We start from the raw sequence: 11,422 nt of genomic DNA, 5'->3' as shown, positions 1-11,422 counted from the left end.
AATAGTCGGAGACGACAACGAGCAACCAGTGACGGTCGACTTAAGCTTATCTCCCATTCACGGATCCGCGCTGTATACGGTCTAGTCTGCTCATTAGATGGTCTTGTCGTTTCCCTGAACATTCGCGGCTCAACGTCAGAGATGGAAAAGCGGGAGATCTCTGGATCTGTGATACCCCGGAAACCCAGGGAATCCTTTCATGAAAACGTGAAAATCCCTAAATTCCGTAAATGAAAATGCACAATGTCATATAATTGAATTTCTACAAATTAATTTGAATTAGTCGTTAAACATCTCTTTCTCTCTTTGATGACGAATAATATTCTATTTGTACAGCGAAGCAAGATCAAATTTCACATTAAAAAAAAAAATTCACTTCAACCCGTAAATTTTTTTCACGACACATGTTATAATTTATATACTTTCCTGTATAAATTTTCGCGTAATTTCAAATTTTTATTGTTCGTTTTGTATTGTTGGGCATTGTTGGAATCTGTAATCGAATCCTATTATGTTTATTAAAATTTTCAACGTATGTTTTTGTTATTAGCGATTTATACAGACGCAATATTTTGCCTGAAAATCTCGATGGAGTATTCGATACTCATAACGACAAAGCTGAATTATTTATAGACAGGTAGTGAATGTGTGCTTTACCTTTGTACCTTTTATCGATGCTATATCAGAGAGTGATCGATCGTTTCTAAATCAAACTGGAACAAAGCTAATAGTAGTATCAGCGCAACTATGAATAATCATGCGCGTTATGCTAAATATCTTTGAATGATCATTTGATAATGGTTGATCGACTCATGTACATTTCGAATAATGATTTGTTCACTAGAGCCTGTGATTTGATATTGAGTTCCAAATTCAAGAACCTAAATTAGCCGAATTCTGATGCCATTACAGCAGAGTTGTGTGTGTGTTCTCATTGTAAAATTATCTCTGTTCAAGACAAAAATTTTAGACATTTCTCTGTCTCTCTTCTCTCTCTTTGTTCCTCTATTAATAAATTTTTGCAATTTAGAAACTGATTATAAGCTTAATGTTGTGTATAGAGAAGGAGAAAGATATATATATATATATGTTCAGTATTTATTTTTATATTATACATGTATATAAACGAAAAGATTATTATCGTAATTTTCCTAATAATATTTTTATATTTGATTAGATAATTAAATCTACTAAATATTATTTATAATTGCAAAAGTGTTGAAAAAAGATAAAAAAAATATTCACCTCGTTACATTTACTTATAAATGCAAATTTCATCACTAACAATAAGTAAAATAAATCATATCCGAGAAAAAAGCTATATCTTATGCGGATTAATAGAGCGCGAGTTGCGGGCACAGGTGGAATTAGCAGGCGTGATAAAATTTTCACAACGGTCATTATCTTGTAAAAGTGTAACCGACGATCTCGCAGGGACCTTTGCGCATATGAGAAAATAATTACCGCAAGCACGGCAATTAGTTTTGAATTATTATGTCGTGGCGCAGCTGCAATTTCGCGACAATCACTCCCGTAATCCGGCAAGAGTTCGCTTCGGTTACGCCGTTTATTCATTCGCGGAATTTCGTCCTTTATAATTGCAAAGGAGAATAAATATGCACCGATAAAGTATAGAAAAAATAATGTATAAAAGAATTTTCAGTGAAAAATTAAGAATATTTGTACGTTATGTGTAATTATTCATTGATTAGCAAAACTTTGAATCTACATTACGTTCTTTTTTACATAAAACAAATTATATTATATTTCGCATGCTACACATTTAATGAATTTGATACGTTTCCGAGTTCCGGTTTTTTTTCTCAGTGTCCCCAAAACTGTCGTACCGCGAGGCGAGAACACGTTCTCGAGAGAGAAACTTTTCTTCTTGAAATGAAACAGCTAATTCTCGCTAACAAAGTTGCCCCGCCGCGTTCCCGGCACGATGAAGATAAACGGTCCGCTTCTTCCCGCTGTTTGCTCTTGATTTTGCGGATGCCGCGAGAATTCGCCTTATGCGTAAAATAACGCTGTAATTGCGCTGTAAAGCGCGTCTTATGCGCACGCGCAAGAGATACCTGTAAAGCCCGTTCTACATTGATCGCATGTCGCTAGTCGCAAGCAAATCGACCAATCACAGTCGATTATTCCGTCGAATATTCGACTGTGATTGGTCGATTTGCTTGCGACTGGCGACATGCGATCAATGTAGAACGGGCTTAACTTGTAACCGCGGCGCAAGACTCATGTTTAAGAAATATTCGAGTATGACGATGCATTGCCCATTATGCCATATATGTGTATAATATCGCGCGCGATCAATTGCAATGTAATATAATAATAAGAAGGTTAATCGCGCAACTCGCGCATTTAACATGGATGAGAGACGGAGATTGCATCAAATTATACAAGTACGAAGAAATTGATTAATGCCAGTCATGTTGGAGAGTCGCGACGAGAATCGTAATTTGCATTTTCGGGACAAAAAGCAACATCCCGTTAACACTGCCGGAGTTTCCATACCGAGGCATCTTCGTATATATTGCGTCATTGTTGCGGCCGCAACAATGGCGTCGGTGGTACGAACAATGTACGTTTGTCATCGGGAAGAACTCTCTCGGTATATTCCTGGGATACCAGCACCCAGTCGACGCAACACGGACAATAATCCGGGAGCTCCTTAGATCGCCCCATCTGTGATTTATATTTACTGACATGTTAAACGCGAATGCAAATAATAGTGAGCGGCCAGACAATGAATGCACCATGCGACGCAATGATGCTGATATTAGATTTGCATTTATCTTCATCTGCTGTTTTAACTAGAGCATCTGCGCGTCGGGCATCGGGCATCGCGAGTCCCAGATTCTACGAAAGCTCGTTTATAATCCTTTCCCATTATTGATTAGATTGTAAACATTATATACACTTTGTCCATTAAATTTCAATATTTATAGATTATTTGCCGATTGTATAAAACAAAATTTTCATGCAGCTAGTATTATTTAATCAGGAAGTTGAGTACTCTAAGAATACCCCTCAACGGGTTATTTATCGCTGCATTTGTCCCACTTTTGTATATCATCCGCTTTATTTTTAGAAATGCGTGTTGCCAAGGATTATCAATCATATTGATATCCCGCGAATTTAGAACTTTTGGCCTATCTCTCGGAACATGATGCCAAATGATACCAAATGATATTTTGCCGAATACTGTTGCACTTTACGGTATGCATACGAGAAAGACAATACACAAGTGTAAATATATATCCACGCAAATTTGCGATCTCTCGAATCGCCTTATCACAATGAGATTTAAACAGTTACTACGGATAGTAGGTATCAAATGTTTCGGGAGGATCACTTTACCCAAACTTTGTAGTAAATAATAAATATCGAAAGCAGTCACGTTAAACTACCACGTTCCAATTAATAAATGTTTTACGAAGTGAGGGTTAATAAAATGCGCCATTATTTTATTTTCGATTCATCGCTTCGGTGAAACTTTATTTCTATCTCGCCTCCGTTTATAGTCTCGTTATCACGAGCAACTGGCAACGAATAAAATTTCTCTATCGAAGCGAATATGCTTTTCTGTCTGTCGAAATTGAATTTATATTCTATAGTTAAAAACAAAGTGCTATATAATGCATTTATAATATACTAGTTTCTGTAATTATTTAAACGTTATTATAGCACCTCGTTAAGTTTGTTAAGCATTCTTACAATTAGAGCAAAAATTTAATGTTTACTAATACTACCAATAAGTAAATCTGCAAAGATGATATGGCTACATATAGGTATACAAGGGGAAAATTATGATAAAAACATAAGTTTGGAATACATAAACAATACAAAATTGAAAAATAATATAGTCCCGCTACACAGAGCCCTTTTTGAATTCTATTATTAAATTAATTCTTTCTTTGTAGAGAAATTTCTTAAATAACGCATTTATTAATCTTGTTTTGTAACAAAGATGTACGAGGATAAAACACTAAAATAAAATTTAAACGCATCATTGACACAACAAATCGTACTGATTTAACCTTTTGCGTGAGAAATTAACCTGCCGTGTCTCGAGCGCAAATGTCGCGTTTGCTTCTTTCCAAGTCCTTTTCTTCGAAGCATCTTCAAGCTTGCTAAAGTTTATCCAATCGCGGAAGACAAAGGAAAACGTCTTTGTGTCGCGAGAGAAGATGAGCACAAACCCGTCTGTTACAACAATCGATTCCTATTACACGCGCGCTTTCTATTTTCGTGGAGGGTACGCAACGACAAATTAAAGGTCTCCGACGCGCATGATTATCCTGTCGTTGCCGAGATAAATCACCGCGAATAAAAAAGAAGACAAAAGAATGAAGAAAAGAAAAAAAAGATAGCTGATGCAATGCCACGCGCGCGATTATACGCTCTCTTACTTAGAACCCCCCCTCATCATTCTCGAACGCGAAGAGAAGGCGATGAGGAAATAAGTTTAACGAGAGAATAATGAAACCTTTCGCGTCGCCGCTCGAAACTTTTATTCGCAGGTTTTGGTTAGAGCCATTGCGGAAGTAAAGAACGTTACGTAAATCGTGCTTCTTTCGCCGTAAAGAGAAAGAGAGAGAGAGAGAGAGAGAGAATATCTTACTATTTCCTATTAATTTAAATTTGTGACGAAAAAGTTGCATTCTCCTGCACGTCGATGACTTTTAACTCGAAAGTCATCGACGTGCTTCCCGATATTCTTAACTTGGCGTCGCGATGCTACCGCGTCGCTTGAGTAAGAAAAGATTAAGTTAAATTAAAAGATTAAATTTGTGTCCCTATCACGAGCTAATACATTTTGTCACGCGATAAGTAGTGTACATCTAGGGTTGCCATACGTCCTCTTTTCCCCGGACACCGTCCTCTTTTTTAGGGCATCCGGGGACGTCCGGGGGGATTTTTCGAATGTGTCCGGGGTAATTATGAATGTCTGGGGTTTAAGAATATTCATAAATATTCTGCTTTTTAGATTTAATTAACCACATCATATTCAATCACTTCAATACAATTGAAGTTATCAACCATTTGTTTTTTTATTTTTATGCGTGAATCTAATAATAAAACTTCTTTTAAATTAAAAACATGTTTAATTTATTCCTTTTACTCTAAGTACTAATGAAAATGAGATCTAAAATAATTATTAATTTATTGTTATAAGTTATAAGCAACTTGCTAACCTATTCGCATTTTTGTATACGTCCGGGGTTGCAATCGAAATGTCCGGGGTTTCTGAGCTATAAGTTCTAGTTTTGAAAATTTTATTATGGCAACCCTATGTACATCGCAAAAAGTACCATTTCATTATATTCGTTACGGAGAAAAATGTTTTCTCTTCAAGACGAAATATGTACAAATATTTACAAGTCGTCAGCATCCACGGTTGGTTTCTGTCATCGTTGCGACAGAACTGTTTGCGAGAAGCTAGTTACGTACAGGTTGGCACAGCGACCATCCAACCAACCAACCATTATGCGTGTCACTCTCCACAAACGAATATGCGTATCTCGTTTAGATATCACGAGCGAAATAAAAAAAAAAAACAAGCAAAGAAGAAAAAAAAGAAAGAGAGAATGCCAAAAAATCATTGGTGAATGATCGTGTTGTACCAAGACAATAGTGAGCGAATAAATGGGTAAGATATACGTACGTCTACATTCTAAACATACACACACATATGCACCCACGCATGCATATATAGAAAGACGGAGGGGGATGAGGCGGAAAAGTATACGTCGACGTGTATCAATATTGGTCGAGACCACCTAAATGTTGGTCTATGCTATCAGCACCGACCGAATACATTATTCATACACGATAAAGTATTCTCTGAGCCATAGTGCACGTATAGGTCGATCCATCTAATAATTCCAACTAGGATATTTCTTTGATTCAACATCGGAGACAGAAAGTTTTTTGTTTCTCGAAAATTGTACGTTTTTCCGGAAACTTATGTCACAAAATATGTTTATTTTTCCACATGTATGCCTTTTTAGCAAAATTACATAAAATATTTAAAAAATAAATGAGAAAGATATTCCAGGGGGAGGGGGGGGGGAGGGAGTTGTGATGGACCCCCCTCTATATATGAATTGAATTATGTCCTTTCCTATGTAAAGAAATAAAAAGCAGGATATGACCAAAGTAATAGATTCGCCGAAATTTTTACGCGTTTTATATACATTTTGCGTCAATTGGGTATGTAACAATCGATGCAAATGTATAATCTCCATTATTGAGAACTCGAATCGAAATTAACAACGTTACATTAGTTCAGTGATTGACGGTCGCGATTAATCCCTGCGCGAATAGTCTATTTCCATTTTCTCATTTATGTATAATCTACAACCATCATATATGTAACATTTCATATCGAGCGTAAGTTTAATTCATGTTTGTATGAACAGAAATCTTAATTAGTCTTATTTGCCAAGAAAATTAATATTAAAATTGGAATATTGGAAATAGTCAATAATTTTTTTCGCACAAAGAAAAAATGCTTGTAAAATGTTTCTCACTTAATCTAAATCGCATAACAAAAAAGAAATCTTTATCCATTTTTATCAATATTTTGCTTGTTTTTTCAATTAAACAAGAGATTAAAACAAGATTTGTGTGAATGAAAAAGACACGATTTAAAGAATTGCATAATATGCATAACATTAATAAATGAAATTAATAAGTTAATAATAAGTTGATAATAAGCGCAATAAAGTTTTAGTGCCATGCCATTTCAAGAGCCGACGCGCAAAAAAAAAATCTCATGCAGAATTGCAATTTTAGAAAAGAAAAAAGAAACAAAAGATGCTTGCCGGAAATTCATGGAATTTCGGTGTGGAATCTAACAGACAGTGAAAAGGAATTTCTCTAGGCAAAGAGGTAAAGAGCAAATATCCCATTTTACGCCGATCTGTTACGGTGACTCTGTCTCCGTTATCTGTTTGCTCGCATACACATCGGTACTAACGAGAATCAATTCCTTGAAAAGGGGTCGCCGCGATTAATTAATTATCGGTTAAATGTGAGATAGGTAGACAGAAAGTAGCAGTGGAAGAGAGTTCTGACAAGAATGAAAAAAAGTCAAACGGCTAAAGAGAGGAAGGAAATGTAGAAAAGTTTCGATGCTGTTTAATGCGCGTACTATGCTTTTTAATAAGATTCACTCATAATTAACAATTACTCTCAATTACACAAAAACAAATTTTGATTTTTATATTACATGTTATCAAAAAATAATTTAGTGTAGCAATGCTTATGCAAAAGTTATCTTAAAGCTTCAACTACTGATTTAAATTTATATATTTATTTTTAAATTGATAACGCTTAAATTATAAAAAAAAAATATATATACATATATACAGGATGTTTGATAACAGGTGAAACCGAGGAATATAATCTATTGAAGTTTATATTTAAATCGGGCACGAACTTATGCAATCACCTGATATATATATATATATGTATATATAAATATATATGTATATTTATATATATAATATACAATAAATAAATCACAAATGATACGACGAAAAAAAAACCCGTAATTTGAATAAGTTGTTAGTTTTCGTGCTTTCGGTATATTTATATATAATTACACACATATAAATCACTATTTGTTGCGATACCAATATCATCGGAATATTCCACATTTCTGCTAAAAGTAGACAATTACCGCCGGTCTTAACGTAGCTTCAGATTACGATGCTTAATCGGTGAACAAAATCCGCTTCCTCCGTGTTTTCTGCAAATACGTCGTAATTACCAATTACAAGCAGAGCGACTAATTACGAGTAATTACGAGAAAACGCCACGTCCGTAGCGACGGGTTGTTCTTCTAATTAGATATCGGGGCAGGCGTCGCGACGTCCGTTGTCGCATTTCTGGCACCAACACGCCAGTCGATTCCCGTGCGATTCCCACCGATTGCTAATTAATTGGCGTACTAATTACGGTGACGTGACTTCGACACTCGCTTCGCCGTTCACCATGGAAAATACCACAGTTTCTCTCCCTCTCTCTCTCTTTCTCAATGCATTATGCGCATCCATGCATTTCTGTGACGGTATTTCGCGGCGTTCCGCAAATTTTATCCAATTCCGATAATGGATTATGTAAAGGGCATATACTTAAAGTTTTTAAAGTAGTTGTTGGACGGCATTTATGAAGTAGCAAGTTTCGCAATTATGCTCTTAAACGATGCTTTACAACGTTATCGATTTTAATCCAAGAGACCATACATCTTTTAAAATATCATATGACAAAATGAAGAAAATTTCTCTCTTTCTTTTGTGCTGCATGCAATATGTACTTTGTATTTATATAATGAATGTTTTTATGAAATTCTTATAGTGGATTTTTCTCAATCTCGGGATAGACAGCTCATAAATAATATTTTAAAATTTCTGAGCGCAATATCTTCAGTGAACGTATACGAGTTAATTGCTTCGAGGTTATCGCGTATATACGGTTTAATTGCTTCGACTGCAGACAGAAACGAAGCCGTCCTCAGAAACTTGCTATCAAGCCGCGCGCGCGAGAACCCGCTTAAAGAAGTTACTCCTTCCTTCCGTTCGTATCTGCGAGGGATGCGGCAATATAGCGCTTAAGCACCGACGGTGCGATTTAATAAAATAAAGTTGCATATTACAACGCCTTAATAACTATTAATTTCCATCTCTTAATCTCTCCCAAATTAGTAGATATTTTACGAAAATTTATGGATACTGATAATCTCCTACCTATCGATAAGATTTGGAAACTTGTATTATACAATGAAAAATGTGTGTATATATGATTCGACAATAGACTTATTCGATACGATTGAATCGCAAACTCTTTGCTAAATTGTTTTATTAGAAAGACGAAACGCGCGTCGAAGCAATTTGTACGTTAAGTGGATAACGAGAGATAAATGTCATATCAATCCCGCGTGTACAAATATCAGTCGAGCAAATTGAAAAGTAAAACCAATAGTCGATCAAATATCATTCGATTCGTAAGAGAAAAATCTCACAATATGACGTTTGAAGACAAAACTGTTCGCATACGCGTGTATTTCGTTATTCTATTTATTCCATATTTTTCTATTTATTCCTCTACGATAACGATGCTTGTTTCAATAATCTAGATTTCCCGTTAACAACTAACAACTTGAAAGCCTCTCACGGATGTATGCAATTGCAAATATTCGATTTGCAACGGTTGCGATGTTTGAAAAGCGGACGCGCAAAAATAGGAAAACACGGAACGTGATGCGACAATACATGATGTTCAAACAGCATTTAACGATTCCCTTTCCAATTTTTTTTATGAAAATCACTAGATTACATCTCGTACGCGCGAAAAAAATAGTTTGCTAATGCAATACACATATTTTAAATTATCGTGCAGCAGATTTCGTTACTTATTATATGGAGAGCAAAGAGACTTTTTAAAGAAAGAAAAAACTCTTTATTGATTAAAAAGCAGATGGATGGAATAGAAATTTCCGTGCAAATATTGTGCTTCAAGTTGACATTTTCAGCCAAATAATTATTAATTATATATTGGATTAAATTTGTATTGAATTATACATATATTAAATATTTATATAATTTTATTTCTTATGGAGAGAGAACTTGGTTCCTTCAGAATAGTCTAAATATCTATTATATATCCATCTATCAATGTGCTCCTTGACATTTTCCGCCATATGATCTTCATAGATGCTATTAAGCGTCAGAGCAGATGGAAGTTACACAACTGTGTTAATTAATATGCCTGAAACAGCTTTGTGCGATTGGAGATTCCCAACTAATGAGCAAGCTCTCGAATTTCATGAAGCATACCTCCTTATACACAATAATGCTTGGCGTGATATCGCTCGCAACATCTGACAAGAATGTTCCATCAAATACTCTACTTGACTCTTTTTATCGTCATTACACATTTAGTTAAAAGTCAAACAATTTATCTTTCTAAAGATAATAATATATTCTTCTTTGGTATTATAATTTATTTTGCCAATTAACAATTTGCCATTTTGCCATTTTAACAAGTTCTTTTAAAAATATTAATAGAAGAATATAAAAAAATGTCTTTTTTTCTCTCTTTTTCCTCAAAAATGACAAAGGCTACATACCATACACGTAAATACAGAAATATGATATATAAAGAATTGTTAATGACTGTATGTACGATGACATACTGCGTGTCATCGCTGGCTTTTTATAAATTAATTAATTTATTTACTTTTTTAAAATATAAGCCTAGACTTTTTTTTATAAATGTTGAATTTTTTACAAGAAGCCCACATACACAACACAAATATATATTGGGAAAAAAAAAGATTATATATTATTTTGTAGAAGAAAAAAATATCTTGAACAAGTCCATGACGCGTAGATTGTACGTTCTACGTGAAATGAAAAAGTTTTTTCGCGATGCAAATAGACGTCGGTTCGTATGTGTCAGACAAATGGTCTTCAAAAATTGAGAGCTTCCCACAGTACAACGATTTGCATGTCGGAGATTGTAAGTTACCACTGTGCAATCGCCGCCGCGCGCCATGGTGGTTTGTGCCGTGCAGTTTCACGGTTGTAATCGAAATGGTTGCACCTTGGGGAACCGTGCGGTTTTCACCGCGCGCTGTTTGTACGATCTTCCGCGAGGGCGTATTATGCATCCAAAAACCACAGACGACGAACTTCGGACCCGGTCATGATTAAACCAGTATTAAACCCCCTGAATTCTGGAAAGTGGAATATAGTATGGTCGGAGTGTATACGCGTAGCAACAACTTGGACTATGAACTCTACTACCAAGTGCATTTACGATCTGTCAGGATTGTTGTTCTCCAAATGGTTTCCAATACATTAGCGATCACTATTAACGAATTGGACACTATTATCGAATAATGATGCGACACTTTTTATAATATTTTTCTTCTTATTTCAAAGAAATCGAAAAGTCGGTTAATCTGAATCGATTAGTCTAGTAGATACTCTACAAACGTTATTTATTAAAAAGAAGTTTCAACCAATTCGTAACCTTTCGAAACTAGTATTTTTATCATTGATATTTATCGAAATATCAAAGGTCGCATTGAACTCGCTTACAGGTCACTCTAAATTTGCATACTGTCTATCTCCGAATAGCCGAGAAAATTTACAATCGCCGAGCAAATTTTCCGTGATGATAGACAGTAATGCTTCATTTTGGCGGAATTTGAGTTTAGCTCCTTACGATCGATCTCTGAGTTGGATGCGCTAATTTTGATGGGGATAGCCTCACGGGGGTCAAGCTGTAAATCCGAATGCGATAAAAACTGCGAAATTTATGGGTGACGCATGTAAGCACGTCTCAGCATAAAATCGTTACGCCGAAACTTTAGGGATGGCCCATTTTCACAATCGTG

This window comes from Formica exsecta, unplaced genomic scaffold (genome assembly GCF_003651465.1).
Source record: "Formica exsecta isolate Colony F162 unplaced genomic scaffold, ASM365146v1 scaffold21, whole genome shotgun sequence".
Taxonomy (NCBI): domain Eukaryota; kingdom Metazoa; phylum Arthropoda; class Insecta; order Hymenoptera; family Formicidae; genus Formica; species Formica exsecta.
This window is presented reverse-complemented; position numbering follows the sequence as displayed.